Raw genomic sequence first — 12,611 nt, forward strand, 5'->3', positions numbered from 1 at the left:
CAGTCCATCAGAGTTGTTCTGCCTCGGAGAATTTCAGGTCCAGGCTTGACATCTAGACCGCCGACAAGGAATTTTGCTGTGGCAGTCCTTCAGAGTTGTTCCGCCTCGGAGAATTTCAGGTCCAGGCTTGACATCTAGACCGCCGACAAGGAATTTTGCTGTGGCAGTCCATCAGAGTTGTTCCGCCTCGGAGAATTTCAGGTCCAGGCTTGAAATCTAGACCGCCGACAAGGAATTTTGCTGTGGCAGTCCATCAGAGTTGTTCCGCCCCGGAGAATTTCAGGTCCAGGCTTGACATCTAGACCGCCGACAAGGAATTTTGCTGTGGCAGTCCATCAGAGTTGTTCCGCCTCGGAGAATTTCAGGTCCAGACTTGACATCTAGACTGTCGACAAGGAATTTTGCTGTGGCAGTCCATCAGAGTTGTTCCGCCTCGGAGAATTTCAAGTCCAGACTTGACATCTAGACTGTCGACAAGGAATTTTGCTGTAGCAGTCCATCAGGGTTGTTCCGCCTCGGAGAATTTCAGGTCCAGGCTTGACATCTAGACCGTCGGCAAGGAATTTTGCTGTGGCAGTCCATCAGAGTTGTTCCGCCTCGGAGAATTTCAAGTCCAGACTTGACATCTAGACTGTCGACAAGGAATTTTGCTGTAGCAGTCCATCAGGGTTGTTCCGCCTCGGAGAATTTCAGGTCCAGGCTTGACATCTAGACCGTCGGCAAGGAATTTTGCTGTGGCAGTCCATCAGAGTTGTTCCGCCCCGGAGAATTTCAGGTCCAGGCTTGACATCTAGACCGCCGACAAGGAATTTTGCTGTAGCAGTCCATCAGGGTTGTTCCGCCTCGGAGAATTTCAGGTCCAGGCTTGAGATCTAGACCGTCGACAAGGAATTTTGCTGTGACAATCCATCACAACTATTTTCTTCCACTAAAATTTTCATACTTTTGAGTTTAGGTTCTTGTAATGAAATCCAGACAGCTAGCAAAATATTCAACTATTAGTTTTCAGAAAACGTTTATTTAAACTTACGGTTTCAGGTACTTAGGAAGATATCCTGGTCACCGACAAGGATTCGGAGAATTTTATCCTTCAAAACTTCTGTTCCCACTGATGACTTGGTCCTTGGAAGGCATTGTGGCAGCCGGTACGGATTTAATCATAGTTTTGTTTCCTACTGAAGATTATGACTATTGAGAATGACATTCTTGTTTAAACAAGATTTAAAGTTGTAGGCATGAAATTTTACTTGATAATACATTGATCCACTGTTTTTATTTAAAATGATGATTATTGAAGTGCAGTTTTGAAAATTTTACAGTAGCTTGGTCTGACTTTAAATTTTGAATGAAATTACGTTTCACTTTCCATAACCATAGTTACTGATGTCAACAATAAAAAATTAAGAAGTTGACTATCCTGTTAATTTTAGCACCTTTATACCAATTGCTTGCTAAATAATCTTTAGTACTATCGCTAGCCAGTACACACTATGGTGTCACCCACAATCAACATTTTAAACGTTCAATAACTGTCCACTTTGAATCCGTGTCCACAGTAATCCGAACGCACGCTAGTCCGAACGACCTTCAGTCTGTATTTTTAGATTTTTATGTTACAATTTTAAATCCAGTGTGAGCCACCGAGCATTATATCATTAGTTGTAGAGTGTTTCTGATAGTTTATTAATATTTCCTCATATAAAGCAAACAATCGGATCAAAGGCACGCCTTTACAAGTTGCTAACCTTTACCTTCAATATACTAAATTATTTTGAGTACTCCCAATGTCACTCGCAATGTCAGTGTATCTCTGAATATCGCCATATTTCAATTCAACTGCCATTCAGAAAGTATTTTTGTAACGAAGTTATATAAAACTCGAAAACTTATGTACATTTAAAAGATTAATATAATTATCTTTGTAAATAATAAGGCAATGCTTTTATTTTGGGAAGTTCTTATCTCCCTATAAATTGTATTTGTATTTTTATCAAGCCGCATATAAACATTGTCCCGTAACTCTTTTTGCAAAAGTGTTCTACCAACAGCACAGTAAACTTTATTTCAAAATTTAAAAATTTTCAAACCAGATACAAATGTTTGAAAATTTGACCAAACATTTGATACAAAATAATAGAATACAAAATGGTGGTAAGGAAACTTTTAGGTGCATGTAATAATAAACAGTTGCAATTTACCTTATGCTGGAATCTCCGGGAGATATTTAGGATTTTCACGATCACAACCCCCAGAATCCATAACCACTACAGACCAAAAATGTATGTAATATATATATATATATATATATATATACATATATATATGTGTGTATATATATTTATTTGTTTATATATATATATATATATATATATATATATATATATATGGCTATTTTAACAACTACCAACCATAAATAAAAGAAACAAGGTTTTTGTTATTCCAGGTTTTTATCTACTATTATTAATTTGATCTATATTCTTGATATTTAGAATTGCTATTTATCGTTACAATTTCCATTTTTAATATTTATTTGCATTCCATTTTTATCACTCTTACTTGGTAATGTCTTATCATTACTGCTTATAAAGTATATCTGTATCCGGTAAAAGGGGTTTATATTAATATAATTTTAAATGAATACAAAACAAATTATTACATTTGTAAATTTATAGTGGCAAGAGAATAATGTACGCTACATCAATACGAGCGCAACATTCAGCGCCGTACGACTGGTGCGCAGTAACATCTCGCCACAATGTCCGGCTGCACGCAGTTGACACAAAGACCCTAGTAGACTAAAAGAACCTCTGAACAGTTAAAAGTAGGTCGTTGTCTCAACGACCCTCTTACTATATTTTATCCATTGAGTTAAAAATGGGTTGTTGTCGCTACGACCCTTCTTCACATTGCTTATACATTTCTCCATTTTGGTCCGTTGACACAAAGAATGGTTGAGTAAAAGACCTGGTTCTTTCAATATAAGCATTTAATATAATTTAGGGTCGTTGAGACAACGACCCATCTTTTGAAATATTAAACTAAACTGGCAAAAAGTGGCGTTGTTGCTACGAACCCAGTTGAGTAATTGACCCTTTTCATTCATTTTACTGGGTCGTTGTCACAACGAACCTATGTAGAAAATCTTAAATATCAAAATGGGGTCGTTGTCTCAACGACCTGTAGACTAAATGACCCTGTCTTATTTGTTATTTTCTCAGAAAGGGTCGTTGAGTCAACGATTAGTAGTGTAAAAGACCCGTCACCGACCAATAACATAATGTCAATAAATCAGCATCATCATTACAATATCAGCCCTATATTGATTCACAAATGATGTCCTACGGGCGCAGAGAGCTATCAGTATTTTCTACAATTTGTCCAGGCCATTTGACTGTGTTTGTAATAAAGTTCTGCTGAATAAACTGTATAATTATGGCATCAGAGGTGTACCGATAAAATAAAAGACTGGTAAATTTTATTTTATCGGTTGACAATGTTTGACCTTGATTCTATTTCTGACTACATTCCGATTGTTGACGCAGCTGATATTTCTCTCATTAGTGCATTCTGTGTCTAACCATGGAGAAGTTTACTTGTGCGCAAGGAATGTTAATAGTGAAAACGTTTTATCAGAGTGGAGAGAGTTTTGCGGCTACTGTTAAGCGACTTCGCGGTACTCTAGGAAGTAATGAAGCACCGAATGAATCAAAAGTTGGCAGACTCATGAAAAAGTTTCAAGAAACGGGTTTAACAGTCGACCTCAAAAGTTCTGGATGTCGTCGTTGTGCCCAAACTGAACAGAACATTGAGGTGGTTCGTGACAGCGTGGCTGTTAACCCAACAAAATCAATATGTCGCCGTTCTCAACAATTGGGTTTAAGATGTTCTTCTGTACGGAGAATTCTTAGGTACGATCTCAAATATCACCCCTATAAAATTCAGCTGACGCAACAATTGAAAAAGGCAGATCACCAGAAGAGACGACAGTTTGTTGATTGGGTATTGAGAAATTCGCAGGAGGAAGAAAACTTCGCAATGAATAACATTTTCAGTGATGAAGCACACTTCCAATTGAATGGATTTGTTAATAAACAGAACTGCAGTATCTGGGGTTCCGAAAACCCTCGCATGATTAACGAAAGGGAAATGTATCCACAATGAGTGACAGTTTGGTGCGGCTTTTGGTCGGGCGGCATTATCGGCCCTTATTTTTGTGAAGATCAGGAAGGGCAAGCTGTGACAGTGAATGGAGACTGATACCGTTCGATGATAGGGAGTTTTTGTGGCCTCATTTGGATAACATAGACATTGACCAGTTGTGGTTTCAGCAGGATGGTGCCACCTGCCACGCTGCCCGTGAAACAATTGTGTTGCTCCGTGACCGCTTTCAGGATCGCGTCATTTCTCGTAATTCTGACCATCAATGACCACCAAGGCTGTGTGACTTAACACCTTGTGACTTTCATCTTTGGGGTTATCTAAAGTCATTAGTTTATGCCAATAAACCCCAAACCATCAATGAGTTGAAGGAGGAAATTCGACGGGTTGTCGGCCAAATTATGTCATGGCTAATTTCATGGACAGAGTTGTTGCGTGCCAGCGTAGCAGAGGAGGACACATGCATGACATTAGTTTTCATACATGAAATCGGAAGGTTAGATGAACATATTTATGTATTTGATTTAAGATTTTCATTAAAATAAATCTCTTAATTTGATATATCAAAACCGGCACCCTTTTTGAATCACCCTTTAGAATTTTTAAGCCCTCTTGTAGCATATATGTTCTTATAGTGATGTTTACAGAGGATACCGCAAAAGTCTACTGCGCTATGGTATACCGGTTTGGGGTAATCCTTATTCTTGAGATAGGCAGTTAAGATCCCAGAAGTCTGTTCTGAGCAGCGGCCACAGAATATCATAGACAAGGCAAGTGCGCCTGTGTGTGAAGCCTAACCCACACGGTATACAATTGCAACTGGTTCCACATCTTCAAAAAAAAAAAAAAAAAAAAAAAAAAAAACTAATGCCAACTGTGCTCAGAAAATGTAGATTACGCCAGAAAAATATCACTAGTAGATATTAAAAGAATATTAACACTACGTCGTAACACGCGGCAAAGCCAGTTCCAGCATCAGCCTCAAGATTCTCATGGATCACCCTGTAGAGAGGCCCTAAAATAAGACAACTCTTAGACTCAAGGCTAGCCAAGAGTCCTATTATATGTACAGCCGCATCCACTTTATAATGTTGTGTGTAAATGTTTACTTTCCGGACATTAGAAGGAAGAAAAAGAAAAGCTCAAACTCAATCTAATATCACTAAGGCAGTTTCCTACACAATTTAATGTCACACCTCTGGTTATCATCTCAGACTGATGGGACAAAAAATCTTTTCAGCTGTGACACATGTCCTTTACTCACTAGTATCCCTGTACTTAGATTCACTAAATTAACTGAAACTGGGGACGTAAACCGTTCAATAACACAAGGTTTGGACCATAACTTGGCATTAATTGTGGCAATAACTTGGCATTAACATTATCAGTTGCTTTGCTCAGTTGATTTAATCGAAATATTACCCAGTTCCCCCAATTGAAATGGTTATACTTGTCTTCCGGAATTGTATGATTTCTCTCGAGTTCTCCAAGCCTTTCTAAGATTTTTTTAAGGCTTCATCCCATTTTGCTTGAGTGTATCTACACATTCAGGAAAAGGAACTAATTCATCCAAATTCCATGTTAATTCGAGAGGTTGTGATATACTGTGCCCTAAAAATAAGTTTGCAAAAACGCCGGAGAAGAGTAAAGAGATGTGGAAGGCTTAATGATTCTCTTTACTAATAGTTTGTCAATATGCTATCACAACGGTTCCATTTTCGTGGTGCATATTGATAAGGATGTGACTTTACCACTTCTGTGGAATTTAACTTAATTGAGTACGTTAAAACACTTGTCTTTCCTAACCTTTTAGAAATAGCATCTGGATACTGCAATAATAAGGACTTGACCTCGTTTGATTCCAGAATTGTACGAGGGCTGTTTTTTTTTCAAGTTCCGTTTGTTTCTCCAAATAACCAGCGTAGTGGCGGGAGGCGGGGCTGCGTGTTGTGTTGTGCAATTGCGCCGCTCCCCCACTACAACCAACGCCGTTGCCGGATCCAATCCATCAGTCGTAGCCGAGCTACGGGCGAGTAAAGATGGCCGCTACGATCAATTCTCCCGCCAGTTGTGAGTTGCGAAGTGTGATTCGTTTCCTTCAAGCTGAAGGATGTAGTGCTGCTGAAATCCATCGCAGAATGAGTGTTGTGTATGGTGAACACTGTATGAGTGATAGCGCGATAAGAAAATGGTGTAGGCTATTTGCTGAAGGTCGAACAGACGTCCATGACGAAGGCGGTCAAGGACGCAAGTCGGTCGCTACTGCAAGTTTGGTTGAACGAGTTGACCAAGCGATCCGGGAGAAACGGAGGTTTACAATTGATGAACTTTCTACCGAATTTCCAGCCATTTCAAGGTCTTCCTTGTACAAGATTGTGACCACCGAGCTAGGGAACCGAAAATTGTGTGCCCGTTGGGTACCCAAAATGTTGAGTGAGGATCACAAAACGAAGCGAATGGCGTCAGCCCTAACTTTTCTGACGCGATATGACAACGAGAAAGACAGTTTTTTAAAGTCTATTGTTACTGGGGATGAAACTTGGGTCCTGTATGAAAATCCAGAAACCAAGGAACAATCAAAGCAATGGATGCACACTCACTCCCCTAGCAAGCCCAAAAAATTCAAGCAGACTTTGACCAAAAGGAAAACAATGGCTACAGTGTTTTGGGACCAAAAAGGTGTGCTTCTGGTTGAGTTCATGCAACAGGGAACAACGATAACAAAGGAATCATACTGTGAGACTCTACATCGCCTCCGGAGAGCAATACAAAACAAACGGAGAGGAATGCTGTCATCCGGCGTGGTCCTGATCCACGATAATGCACGACCGCATAGTGCCAATGTCACAAAACAACTTCTGCAAAAGTTCAAATGGGAAGTTTTCGACCATCCGCCGTATAGTCCTGACTTGGCGCCCAGTGACTATCACCTCTTTCGAGAAATGAAGGCGTGGTTAGGTGGACGACGCTTCGCTGACAACGAAGAGCTTCAAGCAACTGTAAGGGTCTACCTGAGCTCACTGGCGGCAGACTTCTTCGAGGAGGGTATAGGAAAGCTTGTCTCTCGCTACGACAAGTGCCTCAACATTTTTGGTGACTACGTAGAAAAATAAGTAAGAAATTACGAATCTTTTGGTAATAAAATCATCTTTTTATCTCAATGTGTTTATTATTTATGGCCTATCGGAACTTGAAAAAAAAAAAAAAACAGCCCTCGTAAGCTGATTTCCTAGGGTCGGACCTTCCAATGCTCCACCACCCTCCTGTTGATCTCTATAAACAAGGTGAGAGGTTTAAATTTCTATAAGAAAAATAATGGTTCCTGAGCTATATTCAATATTGCTTTAGATTTTACCTAGAATAACGTCCACTGGAATATATGTACTCTTGATACAAAAAAAGGAAAAGTCCAAGATAAGTGATTTATTTTGAAATGGACCCATACTTTCATTTTGAAATCAATATTGCTGCCAGTGGCAGCTAATTTAACTTGTCTAGACTTTTTATATGATACCCTTCTCATTAATTAGATTACCATAAAATGTTTCTGATATAATACACATTGAGGATACCGTGTCTACTAATCCACCAAGTTTCTTACTTCCTATAGCTACATTAAGTACTAATGAGCGAGAGGGAGAGACTATAATTGTTATTTTAATTTATTTTGTTAAATTTACACTTGGTATTGCCCTTTCCTTGCTTAATTTGATCTGAGACATCTCTTTTTTTTAAATTAAATATGACTGATAAGCTGTACGTAGATATTTATTATTAAAGTGGGTGTACAAAGGGAGTTGGGGCGAGCATTCATCCACTATTTCCCTCTTAGATAGTTTAACTGAAAGTTGCCTTAATATGACTCTAATGTTCGCCAACCTGAATTTTGACCCTGTGGCTGATGACCTCTAAAACTACAACCCCCTCTGTTTCCAAAATGTTGTGTTACCTTGATTATTTTGTCTTTGATCTACCCTTGAAGTGGTTTAACCTCATTAATGAATTAGGTTAAGATTCATTCGGTCATTGTACTCTCTACACCAACTCCAATATAGTCTGTTGCTTAAGTCTGCCCGGCAGGAAAATCTGCACCAACTTATCAGTTAACACGTTCGCTACCACCATGTTAAGAAAAGTCGTATACCCATTGACCAGCCGGCTCAAATATGAGCCGCACGGTTTCTAACCGTGCACCGGCGTCCCAAATACAGGTATGCCCCGCTCGGGGTTCCTCAAATAGACTGACGTCCCACATTTGCGCCGCTGTTTGCATGCCACTATTATTGCCTTGAAAAATCACTGGTCTATTTTAGAGGCTTGATACTTTTGTATTGGTCTATGGGGATGTCTGGCTCACATGTGGGACGCTTGGTCTCTGGATATCTTAAAAATTACGTCCCGCACAGTTGGTAAACTTGTTCATTGCAGCCTACACTGTTCTTGTTGTAAACCTCATACCACGGGCTTCTTTCTTCTGAACTACGGTTAAGGTTAAGTTTTGTTAGTGTTTAGAAACTATTGCAGACAAAATGGAACAAAATAAGAAACGTAAGCTTGTGTGTACTGACAGTGAAATAGATCGTGAGCTCAATAATAGTGACTGTGCATCTGACTCAAGTTCTTTGTTTTCATCAGATGGACAGAGTGAGCACGTTCCGAGCTCTAATAGTAGTGTAGTAGGACAAAATTGTAAATAACTCCAACATTGTCAATGATGAAACTGAACAGTCTCAAAATAGTTTGACAGATTACTGTAACGTGCAGTTCGTAACAAATGAAGTTCACAATGCCTACGTTAGTTCAGTTGGTTGTTGGACCAACACAAACAATTTTCCAATAGTTCACGAGTTTACAGGTGAAGAAGAAATACACTTACATACAACAGATCCCGTTGAAGTTTTTGGCGCTATTTTTGACATCGTTCTCCTAGAAAAAATAGTTACTTTGCTTGTGCGATTGCCGGAGTAAAAGAGGCGCTACTGGTGGGAGATAAATAACAAATACCTTTCATAAACAGGACAAACTACAACATGACATACTATGACATCACAAGAGTGGCTGAGGTGACACAAGTCTTAAGTTTCTCATATAGATGTACTAACAGTGTCACCACCCTCTTAGCATCTTATTATGAACAAGGAATGGTAACTTGCAACCCTGTGAAAAACGAGACAAGCCTAAAGTACCTGGAAGACATAAAAGAGCTGCGATTGGACAAAGACCTTTATAAAGTCCTTGTATTCAAACAGGCTGAAAAACGAGCACTTAATAACCTGGGCTTTATAATGTGTCAACAGTGCATGAATTTCAAGGCAAACAAGCAGGGCATGTAGCAGTCATAAGAACATCAAGGAATAAAGAAGACATATATGACTCCCTACCACACTGTACTGTTGCCATCTCCAGACACACAATCTTTCACCTATTTCACTCCCACTGGAGACGACACACTGATCAAGTGGATAAGACTGATGAACTCGCACACAAGCCGGGACCTGGCTGACCACTTTCAACCTCCACACACGGAAAACACCTCAACACCGCAACAAGCAGAATTGAAAAAAACTCACCCCCAAACCTTGTTGATACAGAACCCTCTCAGACTCCCCTCACCCCCTTTGACATCGAGGAAGGAAAACACCTCACCAACCATGAACGTGAAGGAACCAGAAGAGTCCCACTCAAAAGTCTGCAACACCACCCTTCCACCACATCCGACATCGCCACTCCAAACAAACACCTCCTCTTTTTTAGATTGCACTCGAAGGACAAGGGACAAAGAAAAAACCATTTTTGTAACAAGGACGTTCATAAACTTCGAAAGGAAAAGAAAATAGCAACATGTACAGAACTAATAACCCAAAAAGACACAGAACTCAACATCGAGGAAAATTTAGCACCTTATACAAAATTAAAATCATGCACCAAAATGTAAATTGGCTATGCAACAAAATTGACAGACTTACTCATTTCATAAGCGAGGAAAACCCAGACCTTATAATAGTAACAGAACACGGCTTGACCAAAGAAAACCTAGAAAACACCCGCATTGATGGCTATACACTTGGTGGCTTTGCCAGGAAAAACCATATCAAAGGAGGGGTGGCAGGATACATAAAAGATGACCTCAAACAGCACACTAATCTCATATGCACAAGTGGAGATGAGGCCGAGCTTATTTGCGAGACAGCTCTCTTCGAAATAAAAACAAAGAAAACAAGCCTACGAATACTCGGAGTCTACAGATCTCCCAACGCAAACTTAGACCAAGGTATTGATATACTAACAGAACAACTCGACAGATCTCTAGACTCACACAAAAAGATCGTGCTTGTAGGAGACATCAATGTGGACAGCCTGACTGAAAGGAATGACAAATCCAAACTCGAAGAGCTCCTAACATCTTATCAGATAACAAGAATGAACCTACCGCCCACACGTATCACCAGAGATACCTCTAAATCAATAGACTGGATATGCACTAACATTGACCAACAATTGATAAACACATCGGTTATCTCATCTGGACTTTCTGACCATACAGCCCAATCAGCCACAATAATCACATCAACAACAAAAGAAAACTTCAGAGAAAGAAAAAGAATTTACAGCAAGAAAACAATAGAACTTTTCAAATCCGGACTGCAAACCCAAAACTGGGTCATTCTCCATGCTCAAGAGGACATTAACGACTTGTATGATACCTTCCACACTATCACACAATCTATTCTAAATGAAACCTGCCCATTAAAAACCTGCACAACCAGACATAACAAAGGCTTAAGACAGTGCAGGGACATGGAATGTGCCAAATTAAAAAGTAAATACATAAAAGCTTTGGAAAAGGAACAATGCACAGGAAGAGCCGAAGACAAAATGGAGACGGCTGCAAGGAAAAAGAGTTACAACACTAAGCTAAAATCGCTACGTAAAGAACATATGGCAGAATATATAAGCAAAGCTGACAACAGGTCCAGAGCGTTATGGCAAGTGGTAAATAACCAGCGTAAGGCTAAAACTGACAACAACACAGAATTGCTCCTCCTAATGGACAACACCATTATAACACAACCAGCAGAAGTGGCAAACTGTTTCAACACATTTTTCTCAACTGTGGCACACAGAACACTCCAAAACTCTGATCTTAATCTGAACCCAGACCCAGATGACTATGAACTACCTCCACCTATAAAGCAGAACTTGCACTTCAAACCAGCAACAACTAATGAAATCTTAAAAATCATAGACTCCCTAAAACCAAAAACCTCATCTGGAGCAGATCACATATCAGCTAAACTTGTAAAAGCATGTAAAAACGAACTGTTAGGACCACTCACCCTTATAACTAACAAATCTCTTTCACAAGGAATTTTCCCCAACCAATTAAAAATAGGTAGCTAAAGTCTACCCGAAGTACAAAACCGGACCACATAATGACACAAACAGCTATCGACCTATTTCACTCATTTATACTTTTTCAAAAATTTTAGAAAAAGACACAGACTCCTAAACTACCTTGAGGAAAACAAACTTCTTACTTACCAACAACACAGATTCCTAAAGGGCAGATCAACATCCACAGCCTTAATACAATTCATAGAATACATTATAGATCAACTGGAAGAAGGCTGCACAGCAACCTGCCTCTTCCTAGACTTCAGTAAGGCTTTTGATTGCCTAAATCACGAACAACTACTCCAAAAACTAGGAAACCTTGGTATAAGAGGAAAAGCTCAAAGCTTGGTTCCGCAGCTACCTGACTGATAGAAAGATGTTTGTGGAAGTAAATTACACTGAAAACAACATACTACAGAAATGTCAATAAAAAACCACTGACACACAAAGGGGCGTACCACAAGGATCGGTTCTGGGGCCAGTCTTGTTCCTCCTACTCACAAATGACATGCCCAACTGGCTAGGAGACATCTGTCACACCGTCATGTATGCAGACGACACAGCACTAACAATAGCAAATAAATCAATAGCAACACTCCTGAGAAACACAACTGCCACTTTCAATAAAACAAAACTATTCTGTACCAGAAATGACCTTGTCTTAAATAATACAAAAACAGTTCAGATGACCTTCAGCAATCTACGCAGAGACCTTAACTTGACACTCCCAGACCTAGAAATAAAAAACACCACCAGACACCTTGGTATCATAATTGATGATAAACTGTCATGGAAGCCACAAATAGATCAACTGTGCAAAAAACTATCTGCAGGAAACTATGTTATACATAGAATAAAACAAATAAGTGGCACAGACACAGCCAAGGTAGCTTACTTTGCTCTCTTCGAATCACACCTGAGATATGGCATTGCCACTTGGGGAGGAACATCCAAAACCAACCTTGAGAGAGTTCTGATCAACCAGAAGAGGGCAATTAGATGCCTCGCAGGCCTTAACTACTGTGACAGCTGACGAAAACACTTCAAAAATTTTAAAA

General features: G+C 39.6%; 1 protein-coding gene across 2 annotated transcripts in view; it reads right to left on the reverse strand.

The window, feature by feature from the left end:
* LOC124367296 overlaps nt 1-12,611 on the reverse strand; it is a 30,906-nt gene that overhangs the window by 12,445 nt on the left and 5,850 nt on the right. Inside the window, exon 1 of one of the 2 annotated variants that reach the window (XM_046824017.1) lies at nt 5,965-6,030. The exons of the other annotated variant lie outside the window; for it this stretch is intronic. The gene's annotated coding sequence lies outside the window, so the exon portion shown is untranslated. Of the gene's footprint in view, nt 1-5,964; nt 6,031-12,611 lie in introns of those variants that run through there. 2 annotated transcript variants of the gene reach the window in all.

Source organism: Homalodisca vitripennis, chromosome 8, assembly GCF_021130785.1.
Source record: "Homalodisca vitripennis isolate AUS2020 chromosome 8, UT_GWSS_2.1, whole genome shotgun sequence".
In the NCBI taxonomy this organism is placed as follows: Eukaryota; Metazoa; Arthropoda; class Insecta; order Hemiptera; family Cicadellidae; genus Homalodisca; species Homalodisca vitripennis.